The following is a 9,997-nucleotide window of genomic DNA, read 5'->3' as shown; positions in this document are numbered from 1 at the left end:
CTTGAGGCTCTGCATCAATTGCTTTCCCTGGTCCATCTGTGTTCTCCTTAGCAAGAGTTGCATCATCAGTGGGCATCAGGGGTCCATTATATTTAGTGCCACTTCTAAGAGTGATAGCATTGGCACTTTCTCTGTTCTGGGGCGGAGTAGGTTGCCCTGGTAGTGTACCCGGTTGCCTTTGAGATAGAGTGTCAGCAAGTTGAGCAACTTGATTCTCCAACATTCTATTCTGATTCTTCAACTCTTTGATGCTCTCATCATGGTTCTTTTGAGCTATCTCTGCGGTCTTCTGCATATTTGCAATGAGCTTATACAGATCACCCATGTTAGGCTCTGGAGTAGCACTGCTCTGAGGGGATTGTTGATATCCTTGATGCGGGGGCCTATTAAACCCCGGGGGAGCATTATGTGAGGCTCCTTGTTGAAATGGAGGCCTAGCAACATGTGGTTGAGGTGGATGGAACTGTGGTTGCGACCATTGTTGCTGGGGTTGAGGATTCTGAACATTGTTGCCCCGATATGAGAAATTTGGATGATTCCTCCAACCCGGATTAAATGAATTGGAGTATGGGTCATTGGGTTGTCTCTGTTGAAAAGCATTCACTTGCTCCAATTGCGTAGTATCCTGTAAACTATAAGAGCACTCATGACCAAAGTGACCTTGGATTCCACATACTTCGCAGTAAGAAGTTGTCACTGGAGCTACACTAGACATAGCATTAATACTCATTGGGGGAGTACTAGACTGAGGAGCCTTCAAAGAATCGATCTTCAGGTTCAAGGCTGCCACTTGTGAGGACAATAGAGCATAAGCATCGACATCCAATTTTCCCTTCTTAGATGTGGATCTGGTGGTGCTGTAATGGTTGGCAGCTAAATTGGCAAGAAAATCATAACCCGCATCCACTTCTTTGTCAAGAAAAACACCCCCAGCAGCAGAATCAACCGTGTTCTTTGTTTCATCTTGGTAACCATGGTAGAAAATCTGAACCAAGAACCATTTTTCAATGTTGTGATGCGGACACGACCGCTGCAAAGCCTTAAATCTATCCCAGGCTTCTCGAAGTGATTCACCAGGTTCTTGAGTGAATGTAGTCAGCTTATGCCTTATTTCAGCAGTCTTGGTGGGTGGAAAGAATTCTTCTAGAAAGGCATGTGAAATAGCACTCCACTCTGTCTCCTTGACATCATTCAACCATGTTTGAGCCTTATCACGAAGGCTAAAACCAAACAACATGACTTTCAATTGGTCTTGAGTGACCCCTTGATGCTTGATAGTACCACACAGTTGGTTGAACCTCTGCAAATGGTTGGTGGGTTCCTCAGATGGATGGCCACCAAATTGACTTTGTGAGACCATAGAGATTAGAGCGGGCTTGATCTCAAAGTTGACTGCATCAATAGTTGGCATTGTGAGCCCAGTCGGAACACTATTCGAGGAAGGAACCCCATATGATTTCAGGGATTTAGACATCGTGTGACTCGGTGGAGTCTGTGAGTCTTGGGACCCTGACTGCTTCTTCTTTTTCTGTTGCTTTTTTAGTTGACGAAGGGTCTTTCCAAGATCGGGATCGGGAGGAACCAAGGTACCCGTTCTGGCAGACCTGGGCATAAACAACAACGAAAGAAAACGCAGTGAGATTTGCCTCAATTGGAACTGAGAGTTCCAATGAGACAATGGAAACAGTTCAAATAATCAAACTAAAACTAATAGAATCTAGCCGTCTCCCCGGCAACGGCGCCAAAAACATGATGAATTAAAAAGTGATACCGCAAGTGCACGGTGTCTGTTGTTAGCAGATACTTAGCAAATACGGGTCGATCCCACAGGGAGACAAGTTCTATTAGTTTTTGCCCAATTATACGAACTATTTCAATAACGAAAGTTGATTTTGGATATTATTAACTAATGAAGCTAAAGCAACAATGTAAATGTGAACTTATCAATGAATTAAAAGGTCTAGGGCGTCTGTTCGGTTCACCATGCTTATACCAATCCAAGAACACAAATCAATCCATAAATGAATAAACTAAGCCGAGTAATTAAAGTACATGTTAATCCTACGGTCGGGTCTTAACACTTTCAATTCAACATATGCAGTACGGTCGCTAACATAATCAGAATTGCCGATTGCACTAAGCCTCTAAAAATACGATCTTTCGATTCTAATTCCTATTAGCTAGATAATCAATTCATGAAACTGGCCGATAACATGAATCAACAATTAAAACAAATCAATCGGAATACTCAAGCAATAATCTATAAATTAACGAACTTTATGCATAATAATCATGGTATAAACATGGCTTCCCTTACTTAGCCCTAGAGTACGACTACTCGCTCATAATTGAATTAATAAACATGATAGAAATAATAAACATGAATTTCATAATCAAAGGAAAAATTAAACTAAGGAACGAAAACAATAATAATAAATTAAAGCAAAAGAAATTATGAAAAATACCTCTATATTGATTTATTGAATGGAATGAACTAGGGCTCAATAATGTGTAGAGAGAGAAATAAAACTGAGCGTTTAAAAGAATTCTAAGAAAATAACCTCCGAGAAATAAATTAGTTCCCTTGAGTATTTATATGCTCCTATTTTCTAAAATAAAATAAATAAATAAATATGAAAATAAAAAATAAAAGTCGTCGATGATTGGTCGATGGAGCGATGATGTGGCAGCCAAACCCGAGCACGAGCCGCGCACACGGGAAGATAGAGGGCGAGGCATGGGCAGCGAGGGATCTCGCGCACCATCCCTCGCTGGCATCATGATGAGCGACTAGCGAGAAGGTAGAGCAGCGAGGGAGCTAGCGAGCCATCCCTCGCTGCCCTGCGCGTGTGTGTAGCAAGCTAAGCGACGAAGCTATAGGCAGCGAGGGAGCTAGCGAGCCATCCCTCGCTGGCCTAGTGAAGTGCAGCAAGACAAGACGACGAGCAGCGAGGCAGCGAGGGAGCTAGCGAGCCATCCCTCGCTGGCCTAGTGAGATGCATAGCAGGCCAAGGCGACGAGCAACGAGGCAGCGAGGGAGCTAGCGAGCCATCCCTCGCTGGCCTAGTGAGATGCATAGCAGGCCAAGGCGACGAGCAACGAGGCAGCGAGGGAGCTAGCGAGCCATCCCTCGCTGGCCTAGTGAAGCAAGCAACTATGAAGCGATGAGGCACGACGATAGATGTAGCGAGCCTACGATAAATGTCTTGCGAGCCAACGAGGGATCTTGCGAGCCAACGAGGGATCTTGCGAGCTATGCACAAGCGATACATCGAGTTAATCATCCCCGGAAAACTCAATTCTCCGATCAAACACTTCGTCTCCGACTCAAACCATCCGGTGATCATTCGTTCCACCTCCAAACACTCCGAAAGCACCCAAATGATTGTAAAATCACCTGAAATATCAAAGAAAACACAAACGGAGCGTAATAGAGTACAATAACGACGACTTATGCAATTATGACTCTAAATGCAACTAAAATGAGACGAATGCCTAGAAATGCAACCTAAATGAGCCTAGAATACCCTATATAAATATGATTCATCAACACACCCTACTTTTAGCTTGTGGAAACACATTTGACACAGCAGCAAGTAAACCCTTTTGTTGGTCAGACATGAAAGTGTACCCTGCTCCTTCACTAGTGCCTAAATCAGTAGCTAGAAGTTCTAGAAACCAACTCCATGTGTCAGTGCTCTCAACCTCACAAACAGCCCAAGCCAAAGGGAACATTTGATTGTTTCCATCCCTCCCTACTGCTACTAACAATTGACCCCCAAATGGTCCCTTTAAGAAACATCCATCAAGTGATATGAAAGGTCTGCATCCTGCCAAGAACCCTTTCCTAAGTGCCTCAAAACACAAATACAGTCTGTCAAACACATTTGCATCCAACTTCAACTTCACTGTGTTCCCTAGATTGCTTCTTAGTATCTCACCTGCATACCTTGGGAGTAATGCATACTGCTCTTTGTATTCACCAACAATGAGTGCTTGACCCCTTCTCCTAGCCCTGGCAGCCTTGTCTTTGCTCACCCTTATACCCTTTTCTAACCAAATGGTTTCCTGAATATCTTGCACTCTCATGTAAGGGTTAACCTTAAACAGATTCTGGTAGTGTTCTGCAATCCAATGTGAAGTCATCTTCTTAATGATAGGTGTCCTACCACAAGTGTGCTCACTGACAAATGTTTTCACTGTAAATGACCTTCTTCCTCTCTCCCATGAAGCCCAAATTCTCCATTTACAACCTTTATCTTTGTGCTCACACTCTGCACAAACCCTAGTGGAATCATTTTTAGAAAATGGAATGTTTCTTCCTTTATCAATTGAATAATCTATGATTGCTTTCCTAAATGTCTTTGGATTCTCAAACTGTTGCCCAACATAAAAAGTGGCTTCCCTCTCTTCAGTTTCAGTGTTGTTTTGCTTCTGTTTCCCTCTCCCCCTCTTATGGTGTTGTGGTGCAACTAAGTAACCAACATCATCCTCATCTTCTGACTCACTAGGGCTGTCTAAGTCACTGTATCCATCAAAGTCATCCCCCAAATTCAGACCACCTTCTACTTTACTTTCTGCTAGTTTTTTCAGCATTACTAACTCCTCAAAATAAGCCTTTTCCCTTCTCATATCATCAGATATCTTAGACCTAGCAGTGGCTAACTCATCATCATCTTCATCTGTACCCTCTGAATCATAATCAATTTCAGGTTGAGGCACATTTTGAGGTTGAATTTGAGGTTCAGGTTGAGGTTCAGGTTGAGTTTCAGTTTGTTTGGGTGGGAGTACTGTAAAAGGTGGTTCCACATAATCAGAATTTAAGTCAACCACATCAGTATTCAACAACTCAAGGAAGCTACCTCTCCCTCCTCCCCCTCCTGCACTCCTGTTTAGGTTAAAGTTGTAGGTGGGTTTGATTTTATGTTCAATGTATATATGAATGCTTTTGTATTCAAAGAGTAAAGCTAAGAAAGGGTCACAAGTACTACTATCAAAACCTAAAAACCTAACCCCATTCTTGAATTCTTTCCTAGGGTCCCAGAAATGTACTTTCTCTATATCATTATAACCTAAACTATCGACTAATTCCTTAACATATTTGCCATCTGCATTCTCATGGATGTAATCAAAGACATCCACCCTCCCCCCACTATAAACCATATCACCTTGCACAACCCATTCACCACCATGATGCACATATATGCAAGGGTTCAAAGTCAAATCATCAACATCATCTGATCAAAGTTAAACAATATCAATTAAAAAAAACAAAACTTTAAGAAATCAAACCAAACCAAAGCTTGAATAACAACACAAGAGATAACAAAAGGAAACATTTCATTCATTCATCATCATGATCATTCCAGTTTCATTTACAAAAGGGTAGGCTTCAACCCTAACATTTCAAACCTCAATCCACTATTGAGGGAGAAGCCTACGGTTAGATATAAACTATTGTCATAGCAGTGACAAATACCAAAAACCAACATTTGTCACATTCACAAAAACCTAATTGCAATGACAGTAGTAATGTAATTGTCCTTGAAAATTAAAAATAAAAAAAGCTATAAACAAGCTGGATCAACAAAATCTTGACAAAAGAGGGGCCACCACCAGCGCCACCACCACCCACCCTGCATGGCCTCCACCACCAGCTACTCCTCCTCTTCCTTGAAAAGGAGGGGGAAGCCGTCAAAGTAGACGGTCATGTCCTTGTCCAACCAGGCGTGGAAGTCACGACCATCATTGTCAATGATGTCCATGATGACCCACTCACGCAGCCATGCACGGTAGCATCCTTGAGGGTAGTGGTATGGGAGGCGGTACTGCAGCTTGGCCCACCGACGCCACTGCTTGCACACACTCTGCACAGCAGACTGCCCCTCCCAGTCCAGCCTGGGGAAGATCTGGGTGATTAGAATGTCTTGATGATGGCAAAGGGGGTGTGCCTCCCTTAAAGCATGGGCTCCTAAAGTCAAAGTAACGGCCAAAGTCAATAAAACAGTAAGTAAACCCTAATTATTATACGGAATCTAGATTAAAATACTTCTAAATTAAGAAACAATAGTTTAAATAAACACCATTTTCAAGAAAATGCAAGCATCAATTCGAATTAATCAAACTCTATTTTTTATTTAAGTGAATCAAAAACAGTAAGTGAAACCCTAATTACTACAAAATCTAGTTTAAATTAATTCCAAGTTAGGCAACAATTGTATAATTTAACATATTAAACACCATTTTCAAGAACATGCAAGCATCAATTCGAATTAAATATTGGAAAGTAAAAACGGACGAAACCCTAATTCCAACTTCAATTGATAAATTATGCGAAATCAGCCCACGATTGTTTAAATTAACATATAAAACACCACAATCAAGATAATGCATGCACCAATTTTGGGAAAAAGTTACTTAACAAAAAAGCCCTAATTTATCATGGCTCAACTGCAAACATTTATTGAAAAAACCGACAAATTGAATGAAAATACCTTCGTCCCATCTGGATATTCTTGTTCTCTTCCTGGTGAGACCTTCCCACTTGGAATCAGCAGACCTTTTGTTTGATACGCAAGAACCCATTTTTTTGCAGAAAACTCAGGAGTAATAACTTCTAATTCTCTTAAGTGTTTGAGTAAGTAAATGGCAAAAAGACAACTGAGAGTGAAAATGGGGGGGGGGGGGACCATATAAATAGGAAGTGAAAAGGGGGGAAATAGGGTTGGGAACAGTAAAAAATTACCGCCAAAACATTATTAGGAAGGAACCAGAAAAAACGAGGGAAGTTGGAAGGGTTTCCACGTGTACACATTGAAAAAGTAAGTTGAAAAGGCTAAGTAATTGGAAAACGCTTATTTTCATCAAAATCATCTGTTTTCAATCATTAATCTACGTGTATATTAATTCTCCTTTTATTTTAATAATTTTTAATATTATTAAATGCATTTTAACGGACGTTAGTGACGGAAAACAAAAAGCAGCGTTTTCCATCCATTTTGAGGGACCTAAATACTCCTTTTGAAACTTGAGGAACCTAACTGCTCCTTTTGGCAAAGTTTATGGACCTTCAGTACAGTTTACTCCTATTTCACATGTACTTTATTCTACTTTTCCATACAACTCAATTATCATTTGTACTTTATTCCACTTTCTCATGTACTATATTCCATTTTTCTTAAAATCCGTATTTTTGGTCAAACAGGAAGATAATTATGGGACGGAGGGAGTATCAAAGAATAAAGAAATTGTTCTTTTTCGAATAAATTTTTTCCATATGTCGTTATTTTTAGAACCAAGTACTAAGAAGGGATATAAATTTATTTATTTATTTATTTTTATTTTTTTTTGACATAGGGGATATAAAAATTTGGTTGGGCTAATTGAAGAGCAAATTAGATTCGCATAGGTTGCACTACAAATCAAGTGTTTGATGCTAAGGAGTTTATTACACTACAAATCAAGTGTTTGGGAGTAATGTTGATACCAATAATAAGGTAGAGCAAAGGAGAATTTATGAAATGTTCGGTTTTTATTAAGTGGATATATATTGCTTCTTATTTCTCACACATTACTTCATCATACACCACGTACCTAAATATGTTTATCTAGATTTTTCTAGATTAAACTTTTAACAATTAGTACCCCTGTTCTCAATTTCCCGTTTAAATGAGCTTCGTTGTTTATGCTTCTTCGTTTGATTGTTGCGATTGTCTATTCAGCGAGTATCCTATATGACCAGCCACACCGTCAACTTGATGGAGTGATGTGCGCGCAACTTCCTCGTTTGCAACTATTTTACAGAAGGTCATTAACTAGTGTTACTTGACTTTCTATACTAGTGTTACTTATACATGTATTCGCTGTTACTTTTTTTTTGTTTTATTACAGTTTCTTGAATTCCGTGTTAGAGGTTCATTGTATAGACTGGTGTTACTTGACATTCTATGTTGGTGTTACTTATACATTGTATTCGCTGTTAATTTTTTTATTTCATTGCAGTTTCATGAATTTCGTGTTAGATGTTCCTTGTATAGACTGGTGTTACTTGACTTTCTATGCTAGTGTTACTTATACATTGTGTTCGTTGTTACTTTTCTTGTTTTATTACAATTTCTTGAATTTCGTGTTATAGGTTCCTTGTCTAGACTGGTGTTACTTCACTTTTTATGCTGGTGTTACTTATACATTGTATTTGATGCTACTTTTCTTGGTTTATTGCAGTTTCTTGAATTTCATGTTAAGGTCCTTTCGTTGTTACTTTTCTAGTTTTATTGTAGTTTCTTGAATTTCATGTTAGAGGTTCCTTGTATAGTCACGTATTACTTGACTTTCTATGATGGTGTTATTTCTATATTGTATTCGCTATTACTTTTTTTTATTTTTTTATTGCAGGTTCTTCAATTTAATGTTAGAGGTTCCTTGTATAGACTGATATTACTTATTTTCCATGCTGATGTTACTTTTAGGTTCCGTTAACCAACGCGCTTGACTTATTTATAAGTGTTAACATGCCTCGCCATCAAGTTGATGGTGTAGCTGGTCTCATATAAGACTTTATGTTGTTTATCACTATAAAAATCACAAAACTATTTTATTAGGAGTACGTATTAATGGATTATGACATCATGATTTGCAACCAAAAAGAAAAATAAGGGAAGTTAATAAGATAATTAAGGATCGGACAAAAAAAACCGTGGTATAGTGAAGTATTATATTATCTTTTATTTATTTAGTTGACTATGTTCAAGTTAAAAATCAGTTACAAAATAATCTGTCACTCGCATCTCCCGACCTCGACCGACCCTTAGTCTCGACCTTGAACGCCATGACACTCTCCTTACCTCTCGTTGCCTTGGCGCGCATGGTCTCGGTATTCATAACCGTCTGGTATGCCTCGTCGAGGCCTGGCAACGGCGATCTTGCTAACAGTTGTGCACGAATGGCTTCATAGTGATCGTCTAGGCCAATTAAGAAATAGTGCAGACGATCTTCATCATGAATGTCCCCCACCTGCTTCGCTATGTTGCACGTGCAACCCGCACATATACACCTTGGAACTCATGCATACTGTACGTATTCCTTCCATACCTTCGACAAGCGGCCATAGTACTCCATGACGCCCTCAGACGTGCCCTGCTTGCAGCCACTCAGAGCCATCTTAATATGGCAGACCCTAGTTCCCGACACGACGCAGTACCGCGTCCTCAAATGACACCACAACTCGTGAGCAATATCAAAATCTTCCAGATTCGAACGCAAACTCTCGTCGATGGTGTTTGTGATCCAAGACACCACCATCGAATTGACCGCAATCCAATGTTTCATCTTCGTTGCGTCCGTAATGGGTTCCTTCACAGAACCATCAAGAAAACCAAATTTGAATTTTGAAATCATCGAGCGACGAATGGCTTTGGCCCATTCATCGTAGTTCGATACTCCTCTTAGTTTCACAGGGGTGATAACAATACCGGGACCGTCGCCTGACCCGAGATAGTAGTCTAGGTCGACGGCGGCGGCGGCGATGACCTTTGATGGTGCCTCCTCATCGGAACTCATGGTGATACTTAAGGAATGGTTAACTCCTAATCTCGATACTCAACAAGCGAAGAAATTCGCTGTTCTCAATACTCGGCTACACTCTCTCAGATTATTGCGGAAAAAAAAACTAGGATTTTTAACCTAGGCTCTTGATACCATGTCAAATATTGTGTAATCTCGTATCATTCTCATTAATCACACACGTATATATAGTACAACTCAGTTACCTAAACCCTAGGTACACATTAGGTAACATACCATAGTTAGGACTCTACAGAATATTCACAGAATAATATCTAATATCTTAACATATCTTAACATAAACATATAGTCAAATTTAATGTGGCTATTCGACTTTTTCTCTTCCATTTTTTATGTAAATCCTTCAATTACAATCAGATGAATTATGCGAAAATAATATTTATTTTTTTTAACTTAAACAACCGAATTATATTAT

At 39.7% G+C, this 9,997-nt stretch overlaps 1 non-coding gene across 1 annotated transcript; it reads left to right on the top strand.

Annotated features, from left to right (window-relative positions):
• Window positions 1-1,007: 1,007 nt before the first annotated feature.
• On the top strand, window positions 1,008-1,113 carry LOC130464682 (small nucleolar RNA R71). Its single transcript, XR_008925042.1, has one exon. It is a non-coding gene; the product is annotated as a small nucleolar RNA R71 (small nucleolar RNA).
• Window positions 1,114-9,997: the final 8,884 nt, after the last annotated feature.

This window comes from Spinacia oleracea, chromosome 6 (genome assembly GCF_020520425.1).
Source record: "Spinacia oleracea cultivar Varoflay chromosome 6, BTI_SOV_V1, whole genome shotgun sequence".
In the NCBI taxonomy this organism is placed as follows: Eukaryota; Viridiplantae; Streptophyta; class Magnoliopsida; order Caryophyllales; family Amaranthaceae; genus Spinacia; species Spinacia oleracea.
This window is presented reverse-complemented; position numbering and strand designations above follow the sequence as displayed.